Consider the following 26,370-nt stretch of genomic DNA (forward strand, 5'->3'; position numbering starts at 1 on the left):
CTTCACCCTGAATGGCTCAGTGCCTGAGGGTGGGGACCAAGCCCTGCCTAGACACTTGCCTTCTTTGCCAAGCTAATCTGTAGGGCCGGACCTATGACCCAAGGACACACTAATTGAACTACGAACCATGAGTCTTCTACCCCAAGAGGTGGCTCTGGCCACTCCTTCTGTGGGCCTGGGTCTCCCCACCTAGGGATCAGGCTCCGGGATCAGGCTCCATTAGGATTCGCCCATTCCTGTCTCTTCCTACCCAACCACTCAAATTAATCTTCCCTTGCCTGAGACCAGTTGGGAGCACTGGAGTACAGGGAGGAGAGGGGAAGGGCCAGACTGGGCTGCCAGGTGCTAGTCTCCTTTGCACTGAGGGCCAGACGGTCACCAAGAGAGGAGGGCCATGGGAAACTGAGAACTCACTATTCAAGAAGACGTGAACACTCCTGCCCTGCTGTGTATAGTTGGAAGATATTTATATATATTTTTTGGTTGTCAATATTAAATACAGACACTAAGTTATAGTATATCTGGACAAACCAACTTGTAAATACACCACCTTACTCTGTAACTTACCTAAGCAGATATAAATGGCTGGTTTTTAGAAACATCGTTCTGAAATGCATATGGGTTGAGGGTAGACAGATTTGGATGGGAATGGGAAAGAAGCAACTATTAGAGCGGCTTCAGACTTTTTGACTCCAAGATTCAGTCACTTCCAAGCACCTTTGATCAACACCCTCTACTGCTTAAAAATCTGTTTGATCTCTATTACCTAGAGAAAAATCTAAAAATCTTGGCATTCGAGGCATTCCCATTTTCCTTCACGTAGGATAGCTGGTATTCAAAAAAATGACAGCTATGTGCTGACCTTGATGCTCAGGCATCAAGATAATACGCGTTATCTTGAATGTGAGGTACGTACTATCTCTGTACAGTTGACAGGCTCAGAGAGGTTAACGTGCCTGAAGTCTCGCAGCAAATATGCTAAAACCCCTCCTTTTAACAATTATACTGCAGGAATCGCCTGGTGGGCCAGTGGTTAGGATTCGGCGCTTTCACTGTGGTGGCCCAGGTTCAGTCCCTGGTCAGGGAACTAAGATCCCGCAAGCCGCGTGGCCAAAAAAAAAAAAATTATACTGCACACCCCCCACCCTATACCCCACTCCTCACCCCAAACCCCCAGCCCCTCCAAAGCAAAATGAACCATGTTCACTGCATGGGCAGAGTGAGCTGTCAAGCTGCCTTCTCCCATCTATTTAATTCAGAATGCCCCCTCTGATCCAGCTTATAGGCTACTGCACACCCTCTAAAGACTTCTAACCCCCTTCTCCCAATCCCTGAATTTCAAGAGCACTTCATTTGTTCCTGTCTTGTGGCACTGTATCTTTATCACATGTCTTTTATCACCACCTTTATCACAAGTTCCTATTTCCCCCACTAGTCTCAATTTCATGGAAAGAAGTCAGTTTGGTTCATCTGGGTCTTCAGTACTAAATACAGTGCTTGGCACAGAGCAGGCACTCAGAAAACAGTTGAAATAAAAGTACCAAGGATATTTGTCCCTAGAGGCTCGGCTGACAAAATCGGGGGGTGGGGTGGATATGCCTGTCGAAGCCTTCATAACTGCACACAGGTTAAACTATAAAATCTGCTTCCATGAAGCGGGGTTGTACGGAGAGGGTGAGAAGGGAAAACGGGTACATCGTAATTGGCAGCGCCTGTGTGTATTATCATTCGGTACAGAGAATCTGAGGAGTTAGCCATCCCCATCTCACAAATCAGGAGTGAGGCTCGGAGAAGGGTTGTGCCTTGCCTGAGCCTGGGGGCAGGGTGGTTAACCGATGAAGGGCTGCGACCAGGTGCGATAGAGGAGGCCTTATCACATGGCCCCAGCAGGCTTCTGTTGAAAGGAGTTAGTTCTTGCTTCGCAGGGGCCCCGGGAGGGGTAATGCAAAGAGGAGTCAGGGGCCCAGGATGCCAGGTGCGCACTCAGCGCTCTTAAAATCCTATGGTGGCACCCTGGCTGCTGTTCCCACCGGATGGAAGGAAACGGACTAGGGGTGGGGTTGGGGCGGAAGGGTCACGCTAGAGGCCTGAGCTTAAGGATGCAAAGACAGTAGCGCCCGAGGAGGCCCCAAAGCGGGGCGGCGCCCGGTAGCATCCCGGCCCCACCCCAGCCCAGGGCTCCACACCCTGGTCTGAAAATGCCCGAGAACCCACTCCCGGGTTCCCGCCCCTCACAGGGCTTGCACCAACGTGCCGGGGGCCACCATTTCCCAAACTGCTAGGTGCACGCAGGCGCCGGAAGACCCGGCCCACCCCCGCCTGGGCCCACAATGCTCCGGGAAGCACAGCTTCCGGTCCCTTGACGCCTTTTCTCTAGGGACTGCAGTCCATCGCGGGTGTAGAAGATTTGGGGCCGGGGCGATCTTCCATCTCTCCCAGACCGTAACAGCTGTGCTCTAGGGCCCCCTCAGCAGTCGCGCACCCACCTGGCTAGCCTCCTTTGCCGACTGGCGGGAGAGGCGGGGCTACGCGGTTTCTCCACCAATCAGAACCGCAGTTTGGGGCTGGTGAGGGGCGGGCCCCAGGCTCCCACCAATCACAGCCTGTCTGCCCTGGGCGGCGGTCCAGGAGCCTCTGAGGGACACTAAGCATGTCTGTCTTCTGGGAAGTGAGTTTGCTCCAGGAGCTGGCGACAGTGGCTGGGTTAGCGCTTTCATCCTGGGGAATGTAGCTCACCTGGGACACCTTATCGCGCATAAGGTGACGCCTACGGTTTGTGACGAAAAGGGGTAAACAGGTAACGGGGCTGCTCCCAGACTCCCTTCTTTTCCAGTGCTTAGCTCACTGACAGTTTTGTGAGATCCTTTGCATATTTTGGGCTCACAAGTCTCCTCTCCCTGGAAACCTACATCAGGTTCCCCCGCTGGACCCCACACTGTCCTGTACTTCTTCCATCAAAGCCCTCTCCACACTATACAGTTGACTGTTATTCCACCAGTGGGGAGGCAACTGCTAAGTCATTCCTTTGTCGCCGGTTCCCACCACAGACTGAGTGAATTTAGACCTAAAGAAGTTCCACGATCTGAGCTCTTCCACTACAGTTTTAGGGAGAAAATCCAACAATTCAGAAAGTGTTCTTAATAATGGGGAGAGAATATTCATTCTCTTCTGTGAAAACTACATTTTAATGCCCTCTTTCTCATTCTACGATTTTTATTTCTTAAGTCACCTACAAATCTGACCCCTTCTGTCCACTTCAATTTCTGACCCTAGTTCAGACCACTCATCATCTCTCTGGGGATCACTGCAGCACCTCCTCACTGTTCTCTCTGCTTCCTGTCTCTTTACCCTCATTCTCCACACTGCAATCTTGGTGATCTTTCTAAAAGGCAAGTCTAGTCATGTTTCTCTTCTACTTAAACATGGGTTTCCTGGGTCCCCATTTCCCTCAGGGTAATGTCCAGCTTTCTTAGCCTGGAAATTCAAGGCCATTTGCAATCAGTTTCTACCTCTCAGATGCAGCCTCCCCTCTCACCCCTGCCCCCCATCCCACTGCAACCATCCTCCAGGCATTGATCACCCTGTCCTCTGACCTCCACATACTCCTTCCCCTGTGGGTCTTTGGGGTTCCCTCCACACAGGCTGTTCTCCCAACTACTCTTGTGTTCCACCAGGTGACCATACCCCATCACAGCCCAAGGAGTTGGCTGAGGAAGCTCCTCCTTGGAGGCTGGCTCACCTGTTTCTTGGGACATTGCTGCCAACTAGTGGCTGTTGTGTGAACGTTTAGGTCAGGGCTGGTTTTAACCTCAACCTTTCATGGGTTCAGAGAGAACTGACTGCTTTGCCGATAACTCTTCACTGGGACTATTACAATAAATCCATTTGGTAATTTCATCCCCAGCACCCCAGAATGACTTCCTAAAGCAGTGTCTGAGCACATTACTCTACAGCTTAATGCTCCCCACCGTCTCATGGTAAAGTCCAAATTCCATAACCAAGCAGTCAAGATCTTTCACATTTGGGTCCTTGGAGACCTTATCTCCCAAAATGCTCCATTAACACTCTAAGATCCAGCTAAGCTGATGTACTCAGTGTTCCCTGGACAGCTCCTCACCTAACTATCTAATCTTAAAACTTTTTGTTCAATCTCCTTCTTTCTCCAGGTCTGCCTTTGGTCTCTCCATAAGGCTGTTTGATCTCAAAAAAGACCAAATTAACACTTTCTCTATGAAGCATTTGTTCATTCCTTCAACTGTTACTTAACTGAACACACACTCTTTGCCAAACTTTCTCCTCAGCTGTGTGGTGTCTTGAAAAGAACATGGTTTCTAGAGTCAGACAGAGTTGACTTCAGATCGAGGCTCTGCTACTTAGCTGAATAACCATGGGTAAGTCACTTCACCTTTCTGATCTTCAATTTCCTCATCTGTTGTGATATTAAGATGAAATAAGATAATGTGTGTGTGATGCATGTGTCAGTTAGAGTTACTCCATATTCCCCCTTTCACCCCCTTCATAAAGTCTGGTACTCACCCCCCAGGTTTCTGTGAATTCCCAGGGATCTCTTCCCTTCTCAAGGTCATCTCTGGCTCTGATGGTCGGCATCTCCTAAACCACCTGGTGCAGGGTTCCCAGTGCAAGCTCTTTCCTGTCATGGAACCCATATCTTTTCATTAGTTTCACTTCATTCACTTATTGAGCACCTGCTGGGTGCCAGGCATTGTTCTAGGGCTGGGGATACAGCAGCAAACAAAACAAAGATTTGCCTTATGGAGCTTACATTCTGGTGGGGAAAACCCAGCAATCAACAATCAACAAACGTATAATAAAGTATCAGATGATGATTTGTGTTATGGGGAAGAAGAGGCAAACCAAAGAATAGAAGATGATGGATGTGAGGGTGAAGTGGGTGGCTTGATTTTAGATGAGATAATTTGAAGGTCTCCCTGAGGGTGTGATATCTGAACAAATGTGAATGAAGTAAGGGAGCAAATCATATGCATAATCTGGGGGAAAGGCTTTTCTAAGCCAAGAGAACAGCAAGTCCAAAGGTACAAAGGCAGGACCATGTCTGGTGTGTTGAAGGACAAGCAAGGAGGCCAGGATGGCTGGACCAGGGCGACAGGGAGATGAGGGCAGAGAGGTGGCAGGATGCTAGATCGTGTAGGGCCTCATATATCACATGAGGACTTTGGGTTTTGTTTTGGGTTTTTTTTTTCATGTAAGAAGAAACTTCCCAGTTTTGGTATTTTGTTTGTGTTCATTATAATATGCAGTTATGCTTAGCAGGTTAGTTATCATAGAGTTAGTGAGCAAATCCACCCTCCTGTGACAGACTTTACAACTTGGAGGGGACCTATATTGCAACACATATAGTTTTCTGTAATGAAAATATATTGTAAGGGGAAAACAACCCATGGAAGATAATTATGAAAACAAACCTCTGACTCTTACAGAAATTTCACTGCCTTTCCCAGTAACGAGTCTTGGAAATTTCTACTGCTCTGCAAGATAGAAATAAGTATAAAGAATAAGTACTAAGTTTCACGGTGGCGCACTTGTGGCGGGAATCGGGAGGAGCACGAGACAGCAAGGAAGGCCCAGGGAAACGAAGAAATGGAGCAGTCTGTGCAAAAAGGAAAGGAAAACCGCCTTTTGGGAGGGGGCGAAGGCCACCAGCCGGCAGGAAATAATAGACGGGGACAGGCTCGCCAACTTGCCCCTAATTTCTGATGAGCCATACCCAATAGGCAGGTCAAAGATGGGATGGGTGGAGATGGAGATTACATGGAAATGTTCATGAAGAGATGAGCGAAATCAGGAGAAAACTTAGGGAGTTGCAGTTGAGGAATTGTCTACATATCTTTATGGGGGAGCTCTCTAATCACCATGACCATCATGATGAATTCTGCCTTATGCATTGACTCCTGCCATTTTCCATGAGATTAGTACTGTGATTCCCACTGTTGTTCTCTTTTTTCTTGCATTTTCCTGATACACCTTTTCTGATCCATTTGCTGTGAACCTTACGTAATTTCCATGTCAGGTGGGTTCTGTGTTACCAGCTTCTAATTGGAGATTGCCTTGGCACCCAATCTGAGTTTCTGTCAACAAACTCAGATTGAGAGGTTCACCCATTTGCATGGAAAATGTGAAGTTAATAAAGCAATTAAAAAGCAAAAAAAAAAAACCCAAAAAAACAAGAATAAGTATAAATTTAACCTAAACTTTATAAAACCTGGGAAGTAGATATTCTCTGTCCTCCCTCCTTTCTTTCTAAGCAGAGGGTACAAGATCTATTGGTGTTTTGAACTTTCAAAAGCACTTGTGTCAACAGGCTTCAATCAGAGTTTCTCAGAAAGTACCATTGATACTTGTGGCCTAGGGTTTAAAATCTGATTTTAAGTGAGGAAACTCAAAGTACTGGGGGCCTATAATTTATTTCCTTAAACCCTACTGCAGACTGTGGTGAAATTATGGCGTGTCTTAGTTCCCCCACCTCCACCCCAGCCTGTTGACCCCCCACCTTGACGTCTGGTTCCCAGTGGTAAACCCTCAAAGAAGCTGAGGGTAGAGGTTAGAAGTGTGGGCTCTGGGGTCATATTGCCCAGGCAAGAAGACCCATCACTTTTTGTTTGTTTGTTTTAAAATGAATTTATTAAAGAATAGTCTTAGGAAGGCAACAGTGTTTGATGTGTCATTAAAAAGAAAGTTCTGTTTCTTCATGATGTATAATAAATGTAATGTAAGAGGGTACAGAGTTATAAGCTTCTTTCTACTGGAATTCTCTGATAGTACGGCACAGTGTAGTCATTTCTGCAATGCTAGAATAAATTTTTTAAAAAGTCTCCTATGCTTCTCTTCGAAAAGAGATGAACAATAACAGGATGGCATTAAAAAGCCAGTTTTTTTCTATTCATTCTGTAGTATTGGAGCCAGAATTTTTACCATCGCAGGCTACACTTTTTAAAATTATTTATTTATTTATTTGGCTGCGCCGGGTCTTAGTTGCAGCACATGGGATCTTCATTGCTGCGTGCAGGATCTTTGTTGTGGCATGCAGGATCCTTAGTTGCAGCCTGCGGGATCTATTTTGGTTGCCGCGTGAGGAAACTTTAGTTGCGGCATGCGCAACTCTTAGTTGCGACATGTGGGATCTAGTTCCCTGACCAGGGATCGAACCCGGACCCCCTGCATTGGGAGCACAGAGTCTTAGCCACTTGTCCACCAGAGAGGTCCCACTCACAGGCTACAATTTTCACTTTATCAAGTTTTGTCACCTCTCTGAATTCAACATCATTCAATACAAAAGTCCATATATTATCGCAGAATCTGTAGGTATTTAGAGAGCCCTTCAATCCTGCAGATAATGTTTCAGACGTTTGAAATCTCAGTAACTCTTTAGGGAAGGTAGCCAAACATACATAGGCCTGGAATTGACTCTGTTCCTGACCTTCTGTACCAACACTGAATATACAGCCTTATCACACTGAAGTAAAACTTGAAGGGCAAGTTGGGGGGTAATCTGTTGAGATTGTATGAGCTCATCGAGGCTCTCCTGAAGACTGTTTCCCAAAGTGGTATTTCTGTGCAACTGATGTGCCATGGCTTAGGAGGGAGAAATTCTTTTTGTTATTCAGGCTTACACTGATGTCCTGTGGAAGAGGCGCTTCCTGCCTCGGAGAGAGCCAAGAGAAGCTGCTCGGCCAGGAGCCCAGCAGGACCACCCTCCCCCCACCTCTCCCATCACCTTCTATTGTCTTTTTACAGAGGTGGGAGTGGAGGCTGACAGAGGACACAGTTAATAACACCTACCCCACAGAACTGTGAGGATTAGGCAAGACCAAGTTGGTATACTCTTAATGTGGTGCTTGATTGTAGAAATGGTAAAAATTAGGAGCTATTTTTATTTTCTGATAACGTTATTTCTCCATCCCTGTCATTTTCTTTGCGCTCTGCTTACTATTGGCCAAGATTATAGCTAGCTAATCTTCCTAACTAAATGCCTACTGAGAAAAAGCCAGGGTGAGTGAGGCTTCTCCCTATCTCTGCTTGGAGGTTACATATATTTATGGCCACAGTGATCCCTGGTAGCCAAGTTTCTATCTTTAATACCAGTAATGGCTAGTATTTAGATAGCGAGTGCTATTTGTCAAGCACTGTCCTAAATCTGTGACATGTATGAATACATTGGATCCTTACAAACATCCTAGGAGGTGGACACTATTATTATTATACCCATTGTATAGATGAGGCAACTGCACTTGGGCCACCAACACAAACCACACTCTGTAAGTGGCCTCTTATTTCCATTCACACCTATGGGTGGACATGGCCTCTTTTGCAATCAAACCAAGAGGGAAAAACAGTCTTATCTCCCGTTACTCTGCCTGATGAAAAGGCAGTTATTATTTCCACTTACTGCTGAACAAATCAAGACACAAAGAAGTCAAGCAGTTCTTTTCTTGTCACATCATCATCCCTAGGGGCAATGCTATACGCTGTCTGCCAAGCACAGCTGCTTAAGCACAGGAAGTGCAATGGGTAAAGACATGATTTTGAAATAGAAAGCACAGCATTTTAATCTAAGTAATGCTGCATATTGACTCTGACCTCTCTTAGACTCAGTTTCTTTATCTATGAAATGATGATAATAAGTGAATCTACATCACAGGTTTGTGAGTATTGAATGAGCAAAGACTTACAGTACCTGGCTCATAGCAAGTGCTCATTCAATGGTTACTATAATCATTTTGTTTGTTTATTTGTTTTTAATTCTTTTTTTTTTTGCGGTACGCGGGCCTCTCACTGTTGTGGCCTCTCCCGTCGCGGAGCACAGGCTCCGGACGCACAAGCTCAGCGGCCATGGCTCACGGGCCCAGCCGCTCCGCGGCATGTGGGATCCTCCCAGACCGGGGCACGAACCCGTGTCCCCTGCATCAGCAGGCAGACTCTCAACCACTGCGCCACCAGGGAAGCCCTTTAATTATTTTTTTAATTGAAGTATAGTTGATTTACAATGTTGTGTTTTATTATTATTGTATTATTATACAGCCAACCTATGCTGGCTCTCTTAAAAACCAATTAGAACAAAAGCAACTGGGTCAAAATCTGTACATTTATTTGTTCTTTTATTTTGGGGCAATAGGTGCTGGAGCTTGGGCCAAGCTTTAGCCTTTCATTTTATACTTTCAAAAATCATGTCTAACTCTTTGAGACATATTTTCAGAGGCAGGCCCTATTAGGGGTATTTTACATCAGGACATATATGAAAAAAGGTATATTGTTCTCTGAGTAAACTGAAATAACTCCTCAACCAAGTTGACTTCCTCCACACTCTTCTCATTTCATCCTTCACACTCAGGTCTAGGATTATGGCTCCTCCCTGCTGGATGGCCTTGATGACTGTACACTGCAGAAAGAATACCTAGCCTGCCATTTAAAACTCTGTACTCTCTGGCCTGCTTTTTCTTACACCCTTACCTCTGCTAATACCCCTAGTAATCTGTAACCTTTTTTGATATAAAGTCTATTTTGTCTTTTTGCTCTCTTTTGCTTACTATTTCCATGGAATATCTTTTTCCATCCTTTCACTTTCAATCTACTGTATTTGTGTCTTTGGATCTAAAGTGAGTCTTTTCAGAGGAATGGATAAAGAAGATGTGGTACATATGTATAACGGAATATTACTCAGTCATTAAAAAGAATGGAATAATGCCATTTGCAACAACATGGATGGACCTAGAGATTGTCATACTGAGTGAAGTAAGTCAAACAGAAAAAGAGAAATATTGTATGACATCCCTTATATGCAGAATCTAAAAAGAAATGATACAAATGAACTTACTTACAAAATAGAAACAGACTCACAGACATAGAAAACAAACTTATGGTTACCAAAGGGGAAAGTGGGGGGAGGGATAGTTAGGGAGTCTGGGATGAACATGTACACACTGCTATATTTAAAATGGATAACCAACAAGGACCTTACTGTATAGTACAGGGAACTCTGCTCAATGTTATGTGGCAGCCTAGATGGGAGGGGAGTTTGGGGGAGAATGGATACATGTATATGTATACTCCAATATAAAATAAAAAGTTTAAAAAAATAAATAAAATAAAGTGAGTCTTTTGTAGGCAGCATATAGTTGGATTATGTGTTTTCTATCCATTCTGCCAGTCTCTGTCTTTTGATTAGAGAACTTAATCCATTTACATTTAAAGTAATTCCTGATAAGGAAGGACTTACTTCTGTCATTTTGCTACTTGTTTTCTATATGCTCCATAGCTTTTTGTTCCTCATTTTCTGTGTTACTGTCTTCTTTTGTGTTTAGTTGATTTATTTGTAGCAAAACATTTGCATTCCTTTCTCATTTTCTTTTGTTTATATTCTGTAGTTTTTTCTTTGTGATTATTATGGGAACTACATTGAACATCCTTAACTTATAACATTCTAATTTTAATTTATAACAACTTAACTTCAATAAGATGCAAAAACTCTGCTCCTTTCCATCTCCATCCCCACCCCTTTTGGTTGTTGATGCCACAGAATTACATCTTTATACACTGTGTGCCCCAAAACAAACTAATAATTCTTTTAAATTCATTAGTCTCTTAAATTATGTCAAAAATGAAATTTGGAGTTTCAAACCAGTTACAAGACTACTAGCTTTTAGACTAATTAGATTTTTTTCTTTAAATGTATTAGTCTCTTAAATCATGTTGAAAGCAAAATATGCAGTTACAAACCATTGTTACAATAATACTAGCTTTTGTAACTGCCCATGTATTTACTTCTGTTGAGATTTCTATTTCTCTATATGGCTCCAAGTTACTGTTTAATGTCCTTGTATTTCACATTGCAGAACTCCCTTGAGCATTTCTTGCAGATCAAGTATAGAGATTGATTTCTTCAGCTTTTGTTTCTTGGGGAATGTCTTAATTTCTCCCTCACTTTTGAAGGCCAGTTTTGCCAGATATAGGATTCTGGTTCACAGTTTTTTCCCTTGAACACTTTGAATATGTTGGCCCACTGCCTTCTGGCCTCCAAAGTTTCTCATGAGAAATCTGCCAAAAATCTTATTGAGACTCACTTTTGTGTGATGATTTGCTTCTTTCCCGCTGCTTTTATATCTCAGTATGAGTCTCTGAGTTCATCTTACCTGGAGTTCATTGAGGTTGTTAGATGTTTATATTCATATTTTTCATCAAATTTGGGAAGTTTGCAAACACTGTTTTCTTCAAATTTTCTCTCTGTCCCTTTCTCTCTCTCGTCATGCTGGGTCTCCTGCAATGCATATAATCAGTCTGCTTGATGTTGTCCCACAGTTCCCTTAAGCTCTGTTCACTTTTCTTTTTTTTTTTTCTTTTTTTGCGGTACGTGGGCCTCTCGCTGTTGTGGCCTCTCCCGTTGCGGAGCATAGGCTCCGGACGCGCAGGCTCAGTGGCCATGGCTCACAGGCCCAGCCGCTCCGCGGCATGTGGGATCTTCCCGGACCCGGGCATGAACCCGTGTCCCCTGCATCGGCAGGCGGACTCTCAACCACTGCGCCACCAGGGAAGCCCTCTGTTCACTTTTCTTTAATCTTTTTTCTTTCTGTTCCTCAGACTTAACAATTTCTATTGTCCTATCTTCAAGTTCACTGATTCTTTCTTCTGCCTGCTCAAATGTGACTTTGAATCTCTCTAGTGAATTTTTCATTTCAGTTATTATAACTTCTGGCTCCAGAATTTCTTTTTGGCTTCTTATTAGGTTTTCTATCTCTTTATTGATATTTCCATTTTGCTCATAGATTACTTTCTTGACTTTCTCTACATCTCCCTTTAGTTCTTTAAGCATCTTTAAGGCAAGTGTTTTAAGTCTTTTCTAGTAGATTTGCCATCAGGCTTTTTTCAGAGACAGTTTTTGTTGGTTTTTAAAATTTTTTTATTTTTTGAATGGGCCATGATTTCTTGTTTCTTTGTATGCCTTGTGATTTTTTATTGTTGAAAACTGGACATTTGAATCTAATAATGTGGTAACTTTGGAAATCATATTCTCTCCCATCCCCAGGACTTGATGGATTTGTTTGTTTTTTTTGTTTTATTGTTGTAGGCTGTCTCTGCGCCACAGATCAGCCTGAGATGTAAACTTAAGGTCTCCTCAGGTCTTTTCTGGACCTGCATCTTTCCCTGGGTATGTACAGTCACATTCTAATTTTCCCCATATATGCAGTTGTTTTTGAATCTCCTAGTCTTTAATATCTGGGCTCCAAAAGGAGAAAAAGAAAAATGAAGGGCAGGAAAAGGGTGCTGGTCCTTTAAATCACCTGGAAGTCACTTGAACCAGAGGGGGAGTGGCTTGTGACAGTGGGGGAAGATACAACAACAATAGCTGCCCTTCTCTTTGCACCTCTGTGATCAGAAGCAGCAATCAAATGCCATTCACAGCAACATGGATAGACCTAGAGGCTGTCATACTGAGTGAAGTAAGTCAGACAGAGAAAGACAAGTATCTTATGATATTGCTTATATGTGGAATCTAAAAAAATGGTACAAATAAACTTATTTACAAAACGGAAATAGAGTCACAGACATAGAAAATAAGTGTATGGTTACCAGGGGGAAAAGGGGAGAAGGGATAAACTGGGAGATTGGGATTGACATATACACAGTATTTTTTAAAGATTTTTAAAATATTTATTTATTATTATTTATTTCTGGCTGCACTGGGTCTTCGTTGCTGTGCACAGACTTTCTCTAGTTGCGGCAAGTGGAGGCTACTCTTTGTCGTGGTGCGCAGCCTTCTCATTGCAGTGGTTCTCTTATTGCAGAGCACGGGCTGTAGGTGCGTGGGCTTCACTAGTTGTGGCACGCGGGCTCAGTAGCTGTGGCTCACAGGCTCTAGAGCACAGGCTTAGTAGTTGCTCTGCGGCATGTGGGATCTTCCTGGACCAAGGCTCGAACCTGTGTCCCCTGCATTGGTAGGCGGATTCTTAACCACTGCGCCAGCAGGGAAGCCCCTATACACATTATTATATATAAAATAGATAACTAATAAGGACCTACTGTATAGCACAGGGAACTCTACTCAATGCTCTGTAATGACCTATATGGGAAAAGAATCTAAAAAAGAGTGGATATATGTATACGTATAACTGATTCACTTTGCTGTTCACCTGAAACTAATATAACATTATAAATCAACTGTACTCCAATAAAAATTATTTTAAAAAAAGAAAGCAGCAGCAGCAATCAGAGCACAGATCCCCAATATTTGGAGGACCGTGTCCTTTTTATTCACCATGGCTCCCACTAGCTCTGTGTAGGTTACTCCAAGAAATGTGTGTGTTGCCTGCTATGAGGCTGGAGCGGAGGATGAGTACCTGCTACTGTGCTAAGAGCTGAAATTGACCAGAATTAACTGCTATTTATCATCCAGGCCTTCCCCTGTAAGTTGCAGGCTTTCAGTAGACTCCAGCCAGATCTCCAAAATAGTTACATCAGACAGATTCTGCCAGTTCAATTGTTGTCTTGGTGGGGAAACAGATTCCAGGTGCTTCCTACTCTGCCATCTTCCCAGAATCCTCCCTCTGTAATTCTTTTTATATTGAATACATCGTCGGATTCCATTTACTAATATTTTGTTGAGAATTTTTGTATCTATGTTCATGAGAGATATTTTTCTGTAGTTTTCTGTATTTGTAAGGTCTTTGTCTAGTTTTGGTATTAGCATAATGCTGATATCATAGAATGAGTTAGGAAGTAGTCCTTCTTGATTCTGTCTTCTGGAGGAATTGTAGAAAATAGATATAATTTCTTCCTTAAATATTTGGTAGAATTCACCAATGAAGCCACCTGGGCCTGGTGCTTTCTGTTTGGGGAAGTTATTAAATATTGATCAATTTCTTTAATAAATATAAGCCTACTCAGATAGCCTGTTTCTTTTTATGTGAGGTTTTTTTTTTTTTTTTTTTTTTTTTTTGCGGTACGCAGGCCTCTCACTGCTGTGGCCTCTCCAGTTGCGGAGCAGAGGCTCTGGATGCGCAGGCTCAGCGGCCATGGCTCACGGGCCCAGCCGCTCTGCGGCATGTGGGATCTTCCCGGACCGGGCACGAACCTGCGTCCCCTGCATCGGCAGGCGGACTCTCAACCACTGCGCCACCAGGGAAACCCCTTATGTGAGTTTTGATAGTTTATATCTTTCAGGGAATTGGCCCATTTCATCTAGATTATTAAATTTGTGGGCATAGAGTTGCTCATATTCCTTTATTATCCTTTTAATGTCCATGGGATCAGATGCCCCCTTTTTCACTTCTGATATTAGAAATTTGTGTCCTCTTTTTTCTCAGTTAGCCTAGCTAGAGGCTTATCAACTTTATTCATCTTTTCAAAGAACCAGCTTTCGGTTTTGATCATTTTCTCTATTGATATCCTGTTTTCAGCTTCATTGATTTCTGCTCTAATTTTTATCATTTCTTTTCTTCTGCTTACTTTTGATTTAGTTTTCTCTTCTTTTTCTAAGCTTCCAAAGGTAGAGCTTAGATTATTGAGTTTAGAGTTTCCCTCTTTTCTAATATATGTTATTCAGTGCCATCAAAGCACTTCTTTTGCTACATCCCACAAATTTTGATAAGTTGTGTTTTTCATTTAGTTCAAAACATTTAAAAATTTCTCTTGATATCTCTTCTTTGGCCTGTGTGTTGTTTAGAAGTTTTGTGTTATTTAAAGTTTATTTAATACTTTAGATTCCATGTATTTTGGGATTATCTAGCCATTTTTCTGTTGCTAATTTCTAGTTTAATTCCACTGTGGTCTGAGAGCACTCACTCTATGATTTCTATTCTACTCCTGAGTGCTCCAAGCCGTGCCAGCTTGGGAGAAGGGCTATTGTGAGTGAAATGAAATGGTTCCTCTTATCTGTTTCAGTGTAGCTGTTCTTGGCTTTTAGTTTGCCTGGGTACTGTGAGTTTCTTCACTGGTTTCTGGAATTCTCATAAAGGCTTTTTGGACTATCTATTATTGTTACGTCAATGTCTCTGTTGGGGAAGGGAGTCTGAGCTTCTTATTTTACCATCTTGCTGTCATCACTCCTCTTAGTCAGATTAATTTTTGTAAAGAGTACACCTAGAAGCTGAGCATCTTTACATTGATTCCCTGTAAGCTAAATATGCTCACATACCTCTTGGAAAGTTTTTGTGAACCCCCAGGGGTATGCATACCCAGTTTGAAGACAACTTTTCCAGAGGGTCCAGATTAGTATTCCTCTGGCTTCCCTTGGGGTTGTGTTTTCTAACTCTGCTCCTGTTGTGCTGACAGGGTACCAGCTCCCTATTCAGGTTCTCTTCCATCCCCTACCTGGGGCATCTGGGTCAAGGGAACTGTCTGGCAGGCCTTGAGTGATGAGTGATGGGCAGCCGTCCTGGGCCCATATGTAACAGCAGCAGGGTTACCATTTGACCAGAAGGGCAGGCTATTCCCTGTTCACCCTTAAGAAGTTCTCCATGTTTACCTCAGACCCACATACACTGAGAAATGAGTATCATGGTGGGCTGCCTTCTATCACTAGCCTCTCCCTCCAGGAAGGTAGGAGGGAAAAGGAATGAGCTGTTCTCTCATAGAGCCTGAATGGCTCCTTCTCTAGCTCTACTCCTGTTTTCCCCCACTTCCTATGCAAGCCTTGGCTTCTGAATGACCACAGTCAGGTTTTCAGAATGGGTGCAGTTTGATAAAGATGTCCTTCCTCTGAACAGCCAAAGTAAAAAGTGTGATCAACTCTATTTCACAAAGTCTCAAGCTCAGGCACCCTGCACACCCCTGCTCTGGAACTAAGCAGTACCCTTTCCATGTCTGTAGACATGCTGTCTCTGGGACAATGCTCCATTCCTTTGGGTGTCTGGAAGCATGGTCTCTGCTTTGTCTCAATTTGCCCCATATGTCTGTGGTTTTGTGGGTATCTTGTGGCTAGGTTCTTCACACTCTGAAGTGGTGGTTTTAACCCTGAGCCAGGACCTGGGCCTACTCTGGGAGCCTTTTGACCTGCCTACTCCCCAGGCCCCAGGCCTTGGGTATAAGTAACTTGATGGGGGTGCTCAATAAATGGAAACTAAAAACCTTAAACCCAATCAACATTACACTTGATAACCCCAACCCTCTCCAGGACTCAACCCATTACCAAGGGCTATATGGTGGCCCATTGTAACATGGATCTGGGCCGAAACCAAATCACAGTAACCAACACCTTCCATCTGTCTCTTCCTCTAGGCTGGTTGCTCCTTGAAGGCCACTGGAACACTGTCCCCAACAGGAATCAGCCTAACACAAAGAAGTTATCAATAAGTGTCTGGTGAATTTGACTTACCTTCCTTATACTACATAGCTACCACCCACAATACCATAAAAACACTTTCCCATCTTCCTTATTTCTCTTCTGAGGTAACAAACCCAGGCTCCTGTAATCTGGGTTTCATTCATTTACATAAATGCCTGAACAGCTTTTATTTTGGTCACTGATGGAAGGAAAGACAGATATCCCTGCTCTCAAAATGCAATAATGGGCAGAATAAAGGATACACAGTTAAGTTATAATGTTGTATCGTGATTCCTGGCCAAAAGGAAGAGACTTTGTCAGCAGTACATGTGAATGATATAGTGAGGTACTTAAGTAAGAGAAAAGTTTGCCCACTGTAATGGACATCTGTTTTTTCTGACTGTCATCCAATCACCCTTCTCCAGGACTGCTCCCTCCCTACTCTCAGCCCACGTGTTTGTGGTGGATTTGACTCCACCTCCAACTCTAGGGGTCAACCTGAGACGCCAGGCATGGCCATTTAAAACATCACATTTTCTCGGTCACAGTAATTAGTTCCAGAATAGACCCATGAGCTAATCAGAGTCAGTGAGATGCAATGATTTCTTTGTGGGAACACTGGGAGAGAGGCAGCCACATTTTCCAGCTGTCCTTGAGCCCAGAGGGATAGCACCAGTCATCTTGCGCCACAAGAAAGCCTGTGTCTGAATGGACTCAACACAGACTGATGGACAGAGAGAAGCAGGGTTTGAGTCTGTAGCAACCCTGCCTGAAGCCAGAATTTTCTGTCACATGAGCCAGTAAAGTCTCTTTCCTTGAGCTGAAATTGACCGCTTAGCTGTGAAGTCAACCTATAATGCATATCAGCAGACATTGCTTAAGTCACTTCAAAATAGTTTACTTAATTATTCCAAAGTCATTTGACTTTTCAGGAGGTTGATCCATCAGGGAAACCACATGCACACTGGTTAAGAGCACAGGCTTTAAAGCCACACACGCATGGAGTTGATTCCTGTTTTCTTAACCTTTCTGAGCTTCCATTTCTTCATCAGTTAAATGCAGATAATAATAGTGTTGATGTGATTTTTTTTTCATGTCTGAGGGCAGATTTTGTGAGCACAAAAGACTACAGCATTTTAAGTTCTAAATTAATATTAACTTTTTTCATCTACAAACTCAAAACCTTGGCTTTATTTAAAACTTAAAAGTTCAACTTACAAATATATTATTCTATTTATAAATTGATGATATTTATATAAAAATAATGATTAGGCTTAAGGAGATCTTTTATTATTGTTCGGATAACTCAGGCAGAACAATTAAACTCTGTTAAACAATTCCATTTTGGGGGGCTTCCCTGGTGGCGCAGTGGTTGAGAGTCCGCCTGCCGATGCAGGGGATGCGGGTTTGTGCCCCCTGTCTGGGAGGATCCCGCATGCCGCGGAGCGGCTGGGCCTGTGAGCCATGGCCACTGGGCCTGCGCATCTGGAGACTGTGCTCTGAGGCGGAAGAGGCCACAACAGTGAGAGGCCCGGGTATCACAAAAAAAAAAAAAAAAAAAAAAAAATTTAAATTTATAAAATGTAATTTCATTAAACATTGTAAACTGAATATAAATTTCATGTATTCTCTTTTCATTTTACACCCATCATATGCCTGCTCAATCAAGTTTCATCTCTGGTGAGCAAATTCTTCCCAAGTACTTAACAAAAATTTGTTACATATATATAAATAACATATAGATCAGGATTTCTCTGGTGGCGCAGGGGTTAAGAATCCTCCTGCCAGGGATTCCCTGGTGGCGCAGTGGTTGGGAGTCCGCCTGCCGATGCAGGGGACACGGGTTCGTGCCCCGGTCCGGGAGGATCCCACATGCCGCTGAGCAGCTGGGCCCGTGGGCCATGGCCGCTGGGCCTGCGCGTCCGGAGCCTGTGCTCCACAGCGGGAGAGGCCACAACAGTGAGAGGCCTGCATACCACAAAAAAAAAAAGAATCCTCCTGCCAATGCAGGAAACAGGTTCAAGCCCTGGTCCGGGAAGATCCCACATGCTACAGAGCAACTAAGCCCATGTGCCACAACTACTGAGCCTGCGCTCTAGAGCCCACAAGCCACAACTACTGAGCCCGTGTGCTGCAGCTACTGAAGCCCATGTGCCTAGAGCCTATGTTCCACAACAAGAAAAGCCACGGCAATGAGAAGCCCGCACATCGCAACGAAGAGTAACCCCCACTTGCTGCAACTAGAGAAAGCCTGCATGCAGGAACGAAGACCCAAAGCAGCCACAAGTAAATAAATAAATAAATTTTAAAATAAATAAATAACATATAGATCTAGTAGATCTAGTATTCTAATATTATTTACATGGGAATTCCCTGGTGGTCCAGTGGTTAGGACTCTGTGCTCTCATCACCAAGGGCCTGGGTTCAATCCCTGGTCAGGGAGCTAAGATCCCACAAGCTGCACGTCATGGCCAAAAAAAAATTTTTTTTTAAATAATATTGTTATTGGGCTTCCCTGGTGGTGCAGTGGTTGAGAGTCCGCCTGCCGATGCAAGGGATGTGGGTTCGTGCCCCGGTCCGGAACGATCCCACATGCCGTGGAGCGGCTGGGCCCATGAGCCATGGCCGCTGAGCCTGCGCGTCCGGAGCCTGTGCTCCACAACGGGAGAGGCCACAACAGTGAGAGGCCCGCGTACCGCAAAAAAAATAAATAAATAAAAAAGAATATTATTATTTACAAACAATTAAATTTCCTTACATTTCATAGGTCTAATCTACCAAACTAGGCTAATCTCTTAGATTCTTCAATATGCCATATTATTTCAAAATTACATTTTAAGTACCAAACACATACACACAATTATTTTAAACACAAAAGTATTTTATGTGATAGGTTTGATTTATTTATCATTTCTATATTTATTTATTTGGCTGTGCTGGGTCTTACTTGTGGCATGTGGGATCTTTAGTTGCGGCATGCGAACTCTTAGCTGCAGCATGTGGGATCTAGTTCCCTGACCAGGGATTAAACCTGGGCCCCCTGCATTGGGAGCATGGAGTCTTAGCCATTGGACCACAAGGGAAGTCCCCATTTCTATATTTAATTCTAAGCCTTTTCAGACTTGAAAAGCCACTTACGCACTGAGAAAGAAGTTCTACCATCTCCAGGGATTTCAGATTACTGGGTCAACAATTCACAATCATGATAGAGTTACCATCTAGGGAGGCCACATTGAGGTAACCAGCTTAACAGTTCCTGGCTGTGATATAGTTACCTTCTTAGGAAGGCTGAGATTGACACCTTAAACAAGTCAAGGCTATTGGGTTGACAATTTATTAGCACAATAAGTCATTATCAGTCAGAGATTTGACACCTGAGCTTTGCAGGGTTCAGGATGACTCTATCTGAGCCGCATGTGGATACACTGAGACCTTTTTACAGTCTCCACCACAATGTGGGACTTCTAGTCCCTATCCTTCTCCTGGGTTCAAATTACACCCTTCTGTAATTCATCTGCTCAGAGTGTGCAACCTCACCCAGCTTGCAAGAAAGGAAATTTACACCACAATTTGAATTCTTGAGTTCTCTTAAGACATTTTAGTGCAATTGTTCTTTAAAAACTACCAAGGCCTTTCCACCCTTCTTCCAAGATTCAGATGTAATTGGTCTGGCTGCAGGCTGGGCATCAGGATTTTTCAAAGCTCTCCAAGTGATTCCAGTATGTAGCCAATATCGAGAACCACTGTTACGCCTTCTCCTCTAGCTCTAAAGACATACTAATTTTATTGCATTGGCTCTTGACTACCTCTCATACCTCTCTTTGTCGCAAGTTGTGTTGATGACAGTAAAGTTATAATATAGAAGAGTGATTAAAACTTAAGGGCCTAGAATTAGACTGCTTTGGTCTTGAGCGAATTTCTTACCTTCTCTGTGCCTTAGTGTCACTATCTGTAAGATGGGGATAATAGTTATACCTATCTCCTAGGGTTGTTTTAAAGTAGGATTAAGTGGCATTTATACATGTAATGCTTACTGAACAGCTCCTGCAATATATTAAGTACTCAATACACATTAGCTATTCTTATTATGATTATTTTTATGCAAATGATCATATAATCTGCAAATAAATCTCTTCCTTTCCAATACTTAGAGTTACTCTTTCATTTTCTGGTCTTATTGTGTTGGTCAGGACCTCCAATATCACACTGAACATTAGTGGTGATAGAAGTACCCTGCATCCTAATCGTCTACTTCATTACCACTATTAAAGGAAATGCTTCTAAGGTTCATAAGCGTACTTGTACTTTAATGTATGAGGTTTGATGGAGGTTTTGCTACAGATGCTCCTTTTCATATTAAGGAAATTCTTTTCTCACTTTTTAAGAGGCACTGAATTTTATTGTGTGCTTTCCTTGCACTGAGGGCAACAATCATATAGTTTTCCTCCTTTAAGCTATTAAGGTGAATTTCACTTGTTGAAAGGACAGCATTGATCAATGGGGGCGAATTGAGAAGGGGAGTTTATTATATAGCAGGTGGGAAAAGCATCAAGGTTAACTACCAAGATATAAATTCACTAATAAGTAAATTCAGGAGAAGTTATTCAGATGAGTCAGACCTTATGAAGAGAGAGGAGAAAAACAAAAAGTATGGAATGTTTCCATTTTTGTGACCACAAAAGTGAGGGTTTCAAGAACACAGTGGGTGATTAACCAAGTAAGATTAAAGTTTCTGTAATTTTGCACTGCATATCATTTCTCCCTTGCTGCCCTTGCCTTTTGCCAACTGTAGTAATGCATTTTTTTTTTAGTTTTTTCTTTTTTCTTTTTCCCCCAACTTTTTATTTTGAAAAATAATCCCCAGAAAAGGTGAACTTATGGTATAATGAATTAATAGCTTATCCATTACCTAGATTCACCAGTTGTTAACGTTTGGCCACATTTTATTTATCTGGGTATCCATCTATGTACTTTTTTCTCTTTTTGCTGAACCATTTGAAATTTCCAGACATGAAGACACTTTATGCCTGAACACTTCAGCACGTAGTTCTTTAACAAGAACATTCTCCTAAATATCTGCAATACCATTATTACATCCAAGGAATTTAACATTAATATATTTAATATACAATAACATGGTAAAATTTCATCAATTATCGCCAATTTCCTTTATAACTTTTTTCTTATTTGACCTACCATCCAGTTAAGGATCCCACAGTGCATTTGGTTGTCAAGGCTTTTTAGTATCCTTTTATCTTTATCTTTAATCTAGAACAGTACACATACACATGCATGTATGCAATGCACACACACATAGGTGGTCTTTCATGACTCTACTGGTTTTGAAGAGTCCAGGGAAGCTGTCTTTTAGAATGTCCCACAATCTGGATTTGGTCACCTTCCCCTCAACAATTAGATTCAGGTGAATCATTTTTGGCAAAAATACTATATGTGTGATGATGTGTACTTCCCATCACATCACATCAAGAGGCACATAATGTCAGTTTGCCTTGTTACTGGTGATGGTAAATTTGATAATTTGTTTCAGGTGGTATCCATCAGCATTCTACTTTAAAGTTACCTTTTCCTCTTTATAGTTAATCAGTTAACCTATGGAATGATACTTTGAAACCATGTAAATTTCCTGTTCTGCAGCAATCTTTCACCCAATAGTTTTAGTATATATATTGATGATCCTTACCTGAATCTATTCATTACATGATGGTTGTAAAATTGTGATCTTCTAAGGCAATAATACCACCTGCAAATGAAATAAGTGGAAGTTAGAGATGTTAACTCTACCTTGGGGGAAGATCTGGGGAGGCACCTACAAGGGATTTATGCAGAAGACAAAGACATGATGTCCTGAAAGAAAAACATTATCCTGAGCCTTTACACCCAGGAGAGCTTCTGGGTTCTGGATCCATAAGACAGGTGTTTTCCCTGTCAACTTCAACCTAGTTAAAGTTAATAAATCATGCAGTTGCACATCTGTTTTATCCGTATGTTGAAATCATTAGCCTTGCTGTATGAATGAACCCCAGACATTCATTCCCTGGTCCTCCATATAATTTGTCCTGGTTCACAGTAACTGTAGTGGCTTACTGCTTGGATTGTTCTCCTTGCCTGTGCTATTTATTGCCTACAAATAAGTAGTGGGACTAGGTTAGGAAGCCAAAAGCACCGACAGTTTTTAATTTTCAAGAATCCTTACATTCCTAGAATAAGCTGTACTCTGGTTGTATGTAATATATTATTTTTAAATTTACTACTAGGTTTAAATTTTAATATTTTATTTAGAATTTTCGCTGCATGTTCACAAATGAGGTTGTCCATTCTACTGCCCTTAAGTGGTCTTGGTATCAGTATTATATTAACCTCTTAAAAATGAGTTGGATAATATCTCCCCTTTGGAATAACATGTATAAGATAAGAATTATCTGTTCCTTTGAAAGTTTAGTAAAGATTCACCCGTAAAACAGTCTGGCTTTAGGGCTTTTAATGAAAAGAATAAGTAAATAAGTTGTGGCATTTCCCCCAGTACAACAGTATTCATACAATAGAGTGGTGAAAATCAAATGCAGCTTCATGCAATAACAGATAAATCTCAAAATGATGAAGCCATCATTTTTGTTATATTTGTTTGTTTGTATGTTTTGCTATTATAGGCAATGCAGCTATAAACATTCTTCTACATGTCTCTTGCTGCCCATGTGCAAGAGTTTCTCTAGGAAGTATACCTCATAGTAGAATTCCTAGCTTGTAGAGTGTATGCATTGTTCAACTTATTAAGGTAACGACATATTATTTTCCTAGGGAACTTTTCCAGTTTACACCAATATCAGCAACACGTGAAAGTTCCCTTTAGTCCATATTCTAGCTAACATTCACTATTATCTAACTTTTGCATTTGGTGGCTGTGTAATTGGGTTTTATTATGATTTCAACTTTCATTTCCCTGATTTCAGATGAACTGGAAAATTTTTTCAAATGTTTATGGATTATTTATGCTTTCTTCTAAGTGAAAATACCATTCATTTCTTTGTCCATTTTGCTAGTTGAATTGTCTTTTCTTATTGATGTATAGAAGTAACTTATATAGCCTAGATATTAAATCTTACTCGGTTTTATGTGTTGCAATTATTCTCTCAGTTTGTAGCTTATCTTTTCACTCTCTTTATGTGAATCAAAAATCCTTAATATAAATGTAGTCAAGTTTATTGATTTTCTTCCTTTTGGTGTGCTCTTTTTTGAACATTAAGAAATATTTTCCTATCTTGCAGTCACAAAGACAATTTCCATACTGTCTTCTCTAATAATTTTCTATTCATATTAAAGTCTTTAATACTCTAGGGGTTGACTTTTATGTATATTGTAAGATAGGGATCCAATTTTATTTTCTCCCTAATATATAATCAATTGTCCAAACACCATTTATTTTAGAAAGTCTGGGGTTTGTTTATTTTCTTTTTAATTTTTTTTTGAAATAATTTTAGATTCACGGGTAGTTGCAAAGATGGTGCAGAGGCCCTGTATACCCTTCACCCAGTTTCCCTCAGTGGTTATTGAGTTAGAAAAACCCAGTCTTCCTCCTGTGTTTCTCCTTTACTTTCACACCACTACCACACTCACAACATTTCTGACACCAGATGTGTGTGTGTGGCGGGGGGATAGGTTCCTCACAAGCAATTCTCCGCAACACCAGCTGGTTGTCCTACAGCTTCACTCCATTATGACACAATCAACTTGGAGACGCATCAAATCCCACAGGTTAAGGGCTCATTCCCATGAGTCTTCCCCACACACACACATGCTTTAGAGGCCAATGGCAAATAGTAGGACCCCATGATTAGCCACAACTTCTGTCCAACTTAGCTACAAATCGGAGGCTCCCATGACTTCCTCCCCCTTGGATTCAGTTATTTGCTAGAACAGCTCACAGAACTCAGGGAAACACTGACTTAACGTTTACCAGTTTATTAAAAGATATGATAAAGGAAACACATGAGTAGCCAGATGAACAGATAGATACATAGGGCGAGGTCTGGGAGGGTCCCAAGCACAGGAGCTTCTGACCCTGTGGAGTTGGGTTGCATCACCCTCCCAGAAGGTGGATGTGTTCACCAAGCTGGAAGCTCCACGAACCCCTTCTGTTGAGATTTTTATGGAGGCTTCCTCATGCAGGCATGATCAATTATTAACTCTATTTTCAGCCTCTGTGGCGGGGGGCGGGGGGGGTGCGGGGGGGGGCCGGATCCCAAGCTTCTTATTATGGCTTGGTCTTTCTGGTGACCAGCCCCCATCTAAGAGCCATCCGGGAGTCCACCCAGAGTCATTTCATTAGAACAAAAGACCCTCCAGGAAGTTCCAAGGGATTTAGCACCCTATATCAGGGACGGGGTCAAAGACCAAATATTGGAACAAACGATGCTCCTAGTGCTCTTATCACTTAGGAAATCACAAGGGTTTTAGGAGCTCTGGGCCAGGAACCAGGGGCAGAGACCAATACATATATTTCCTATTATCTCACAGTTATATCTTACATAATTATGATATACTATCAAAACCAGGAATATTAACATTGATACTATGTATGTTTTATTTATCACATGTACATATTTGTGTAACCACCACCACAATCAAGATACAAAACTACCACAAAGATCTCCCTTGTTCTACTGTTTATAGTTACACACACAACCTGTCCTCAACGGTGTTTTTATTCTCTTAACAGTGTCTTCCAAAGGTCAGAAGTTTTGAGTTGAAAAGGAAAACAAACAACCCAATAAAAAATGGGCAGATATTCAAACAGACACTTCACCAAAGATGATATATGGGTGATGGACAAATAAGCTCATAAAAAGGTTTTCAATGTTATTAGTCGCTGTGGAAATGAAAATCAAAACCACCATTGTACACTTTTGTAAAACAGTTTGGCAGTTTCTTTACAAGGTAAATATACAGCTACTATCTGATCCAGCCATTCCTAGGTATTTACCCAAGAGAAATGAAAGCATACGTCCACACAAAGACTTGTACAGGAATGTTCATAGTAGCTTTATTTGTAATAGCCAAAAACTGGAAACAATCAAAATGTCCATCCATGGGTGAATGGATAAATACATAAATGTACAGCTATATGACAGAATACAACTCAATAAGTATGGATGAACTATTTTTGAACCCTACAGCATGCATGAATCTCAAAATAATTGTGCTGATTGAAAGACAAACAAGAGTACATACTGTATGATTCCATGTATATAAAATTGCAGAAAATGCAAGTGATCTACAATGACCACAGCGGATCCAGTGGTCACGTGGAACCAAGCAGAGGGTGAAGATGAGAGGGGGGATCACAAAGGACATGAAGAAATTTGGGGGATATTGGATGTGTTCATTATCTTGATTGTGCTGATGGCTCTACAGGTGCACATGTGTGCCAAAACTTAACAAACTGTAGACTTTAGATATGTGTAGTTCATTGTGTGCTCATTTTACCTCAATAAAGCTGTCAGAAACAAGCAGCCCAGTAAAGATTTATTTCTTACTCATGCTCCATGTGCATCATGAATTGCTAGTAGTATTTTCATTATCCTCACTCTAGGACCCAGGCTGATGGAGGAGGTACCATCTGGACAGTCCTGATTGCCATGGTGGAGGAAAACAAGGGCATGTGGCAAAGCACGTGCTAATTCTTAGAGCTTCCACCCAGAAGTAACAAGGCCACACCTAACTTTTGAGGCTTTACTAGGTTCTCATAGCATCAGGATCATTATATGTTTCTGATGAATTATATTTCATCATTATGTGGTCCTTTTTAACCCTAATAATACTTTTTCCCTTATAGTCTGTGATTTCTCATATTAATGTAGCTACATACTGGCTTACTTTTGGTAAGTAATTGCCTGGGATATCTTTTTAAATTACTTTCGATCTTTCTGTATCCGTACATCTTATTTATTTATTTTTTATTGTAGTAAGACCATTTAACATGAGATTTACCCTCTTAAATTTTAAGCTTACAAATGGTATTGTTAGCACAGGCACTGTGTTGTACAGGTACTATGTTGTACTGT

The 26,370-nt window shown here is 41.9% G+C and overlaps 1 protein-coding gene, 1 long non-coding RNA gene and 1 pseudogene across 11 annotated transcripts in view; 2 read left to right on the forward strand and 1 right to left on the reverse strand.

The window, feature by feature from the left end:
• Positions 1-2,588: 2,588 nt before the first annotated feature.
• LOC132514871 (uncharacterized) lies at positions 2,589-25,815 on the forward strand. 4 transcript variants are annotated; one of them, XR_009538962.1, is made up of 6 exons: positions 2,589-2,797; positions 4,302-4,391; positions 9,634-9,768; positions 12,098-12,178; positions 16,246-16,327; positions 25,026-25,815. It is a non-coding gene; the product is annotated as an uncharacterized LOC132514871 (long non-coding RNA). The 4 variants fall into 4 exon arrangements; XR_009538963.1 differs by lacking the exon at positions 16,246-16,327; XR_009538961.1 differs by lacking the exon at positions 25,026-25,815 and having other exon boundaries at positions 16,246-17,897.
• Positions 4,401-6,798, forward strand: LOC132514870 (protein BEX3-like; annotated as a pseudogene).
• ZNF691 (zinc finger protein 691) overlaps positions 10,259-26,370 on the reverse strand; it is a 46,893-nt gene continuing 30,781 nt past the window's right edge. For 5 of the 7 annotated variants that reach the window (XR_009538960.1, XM_060140330.1, XM_060140332.1 and 2 more), the window contains 2 exons: positions 21,993-22,052; positions 17,560-17,790 (listed from right to left, as the gene is read on the reverse strand). The gene's annotated coding sequence lies outside the window, so the exon portion shown is untranslated. The other 2 variants (XM_060140329.1, XM_060140328.1) reach the window with 2 other exon arrangements.

The sequence above is a fragment of the Lagenorhynchus albirostris genome, chromosome 2, assembly GCF_949774975.1.
Source record: "Lagenorhynchus albirostris chromosome 2, mLagAlb1.1, whole genome shotgun sequence".
In the NCBI taxonomy this organism is placed as follows: domain Eukaryota; kingdom Metazoa; phylum Chordata; class Mammalia; order Artiodactyla; family Delphinidae; genus Lagenorhynchus; species Lagenorhynchus albirostris.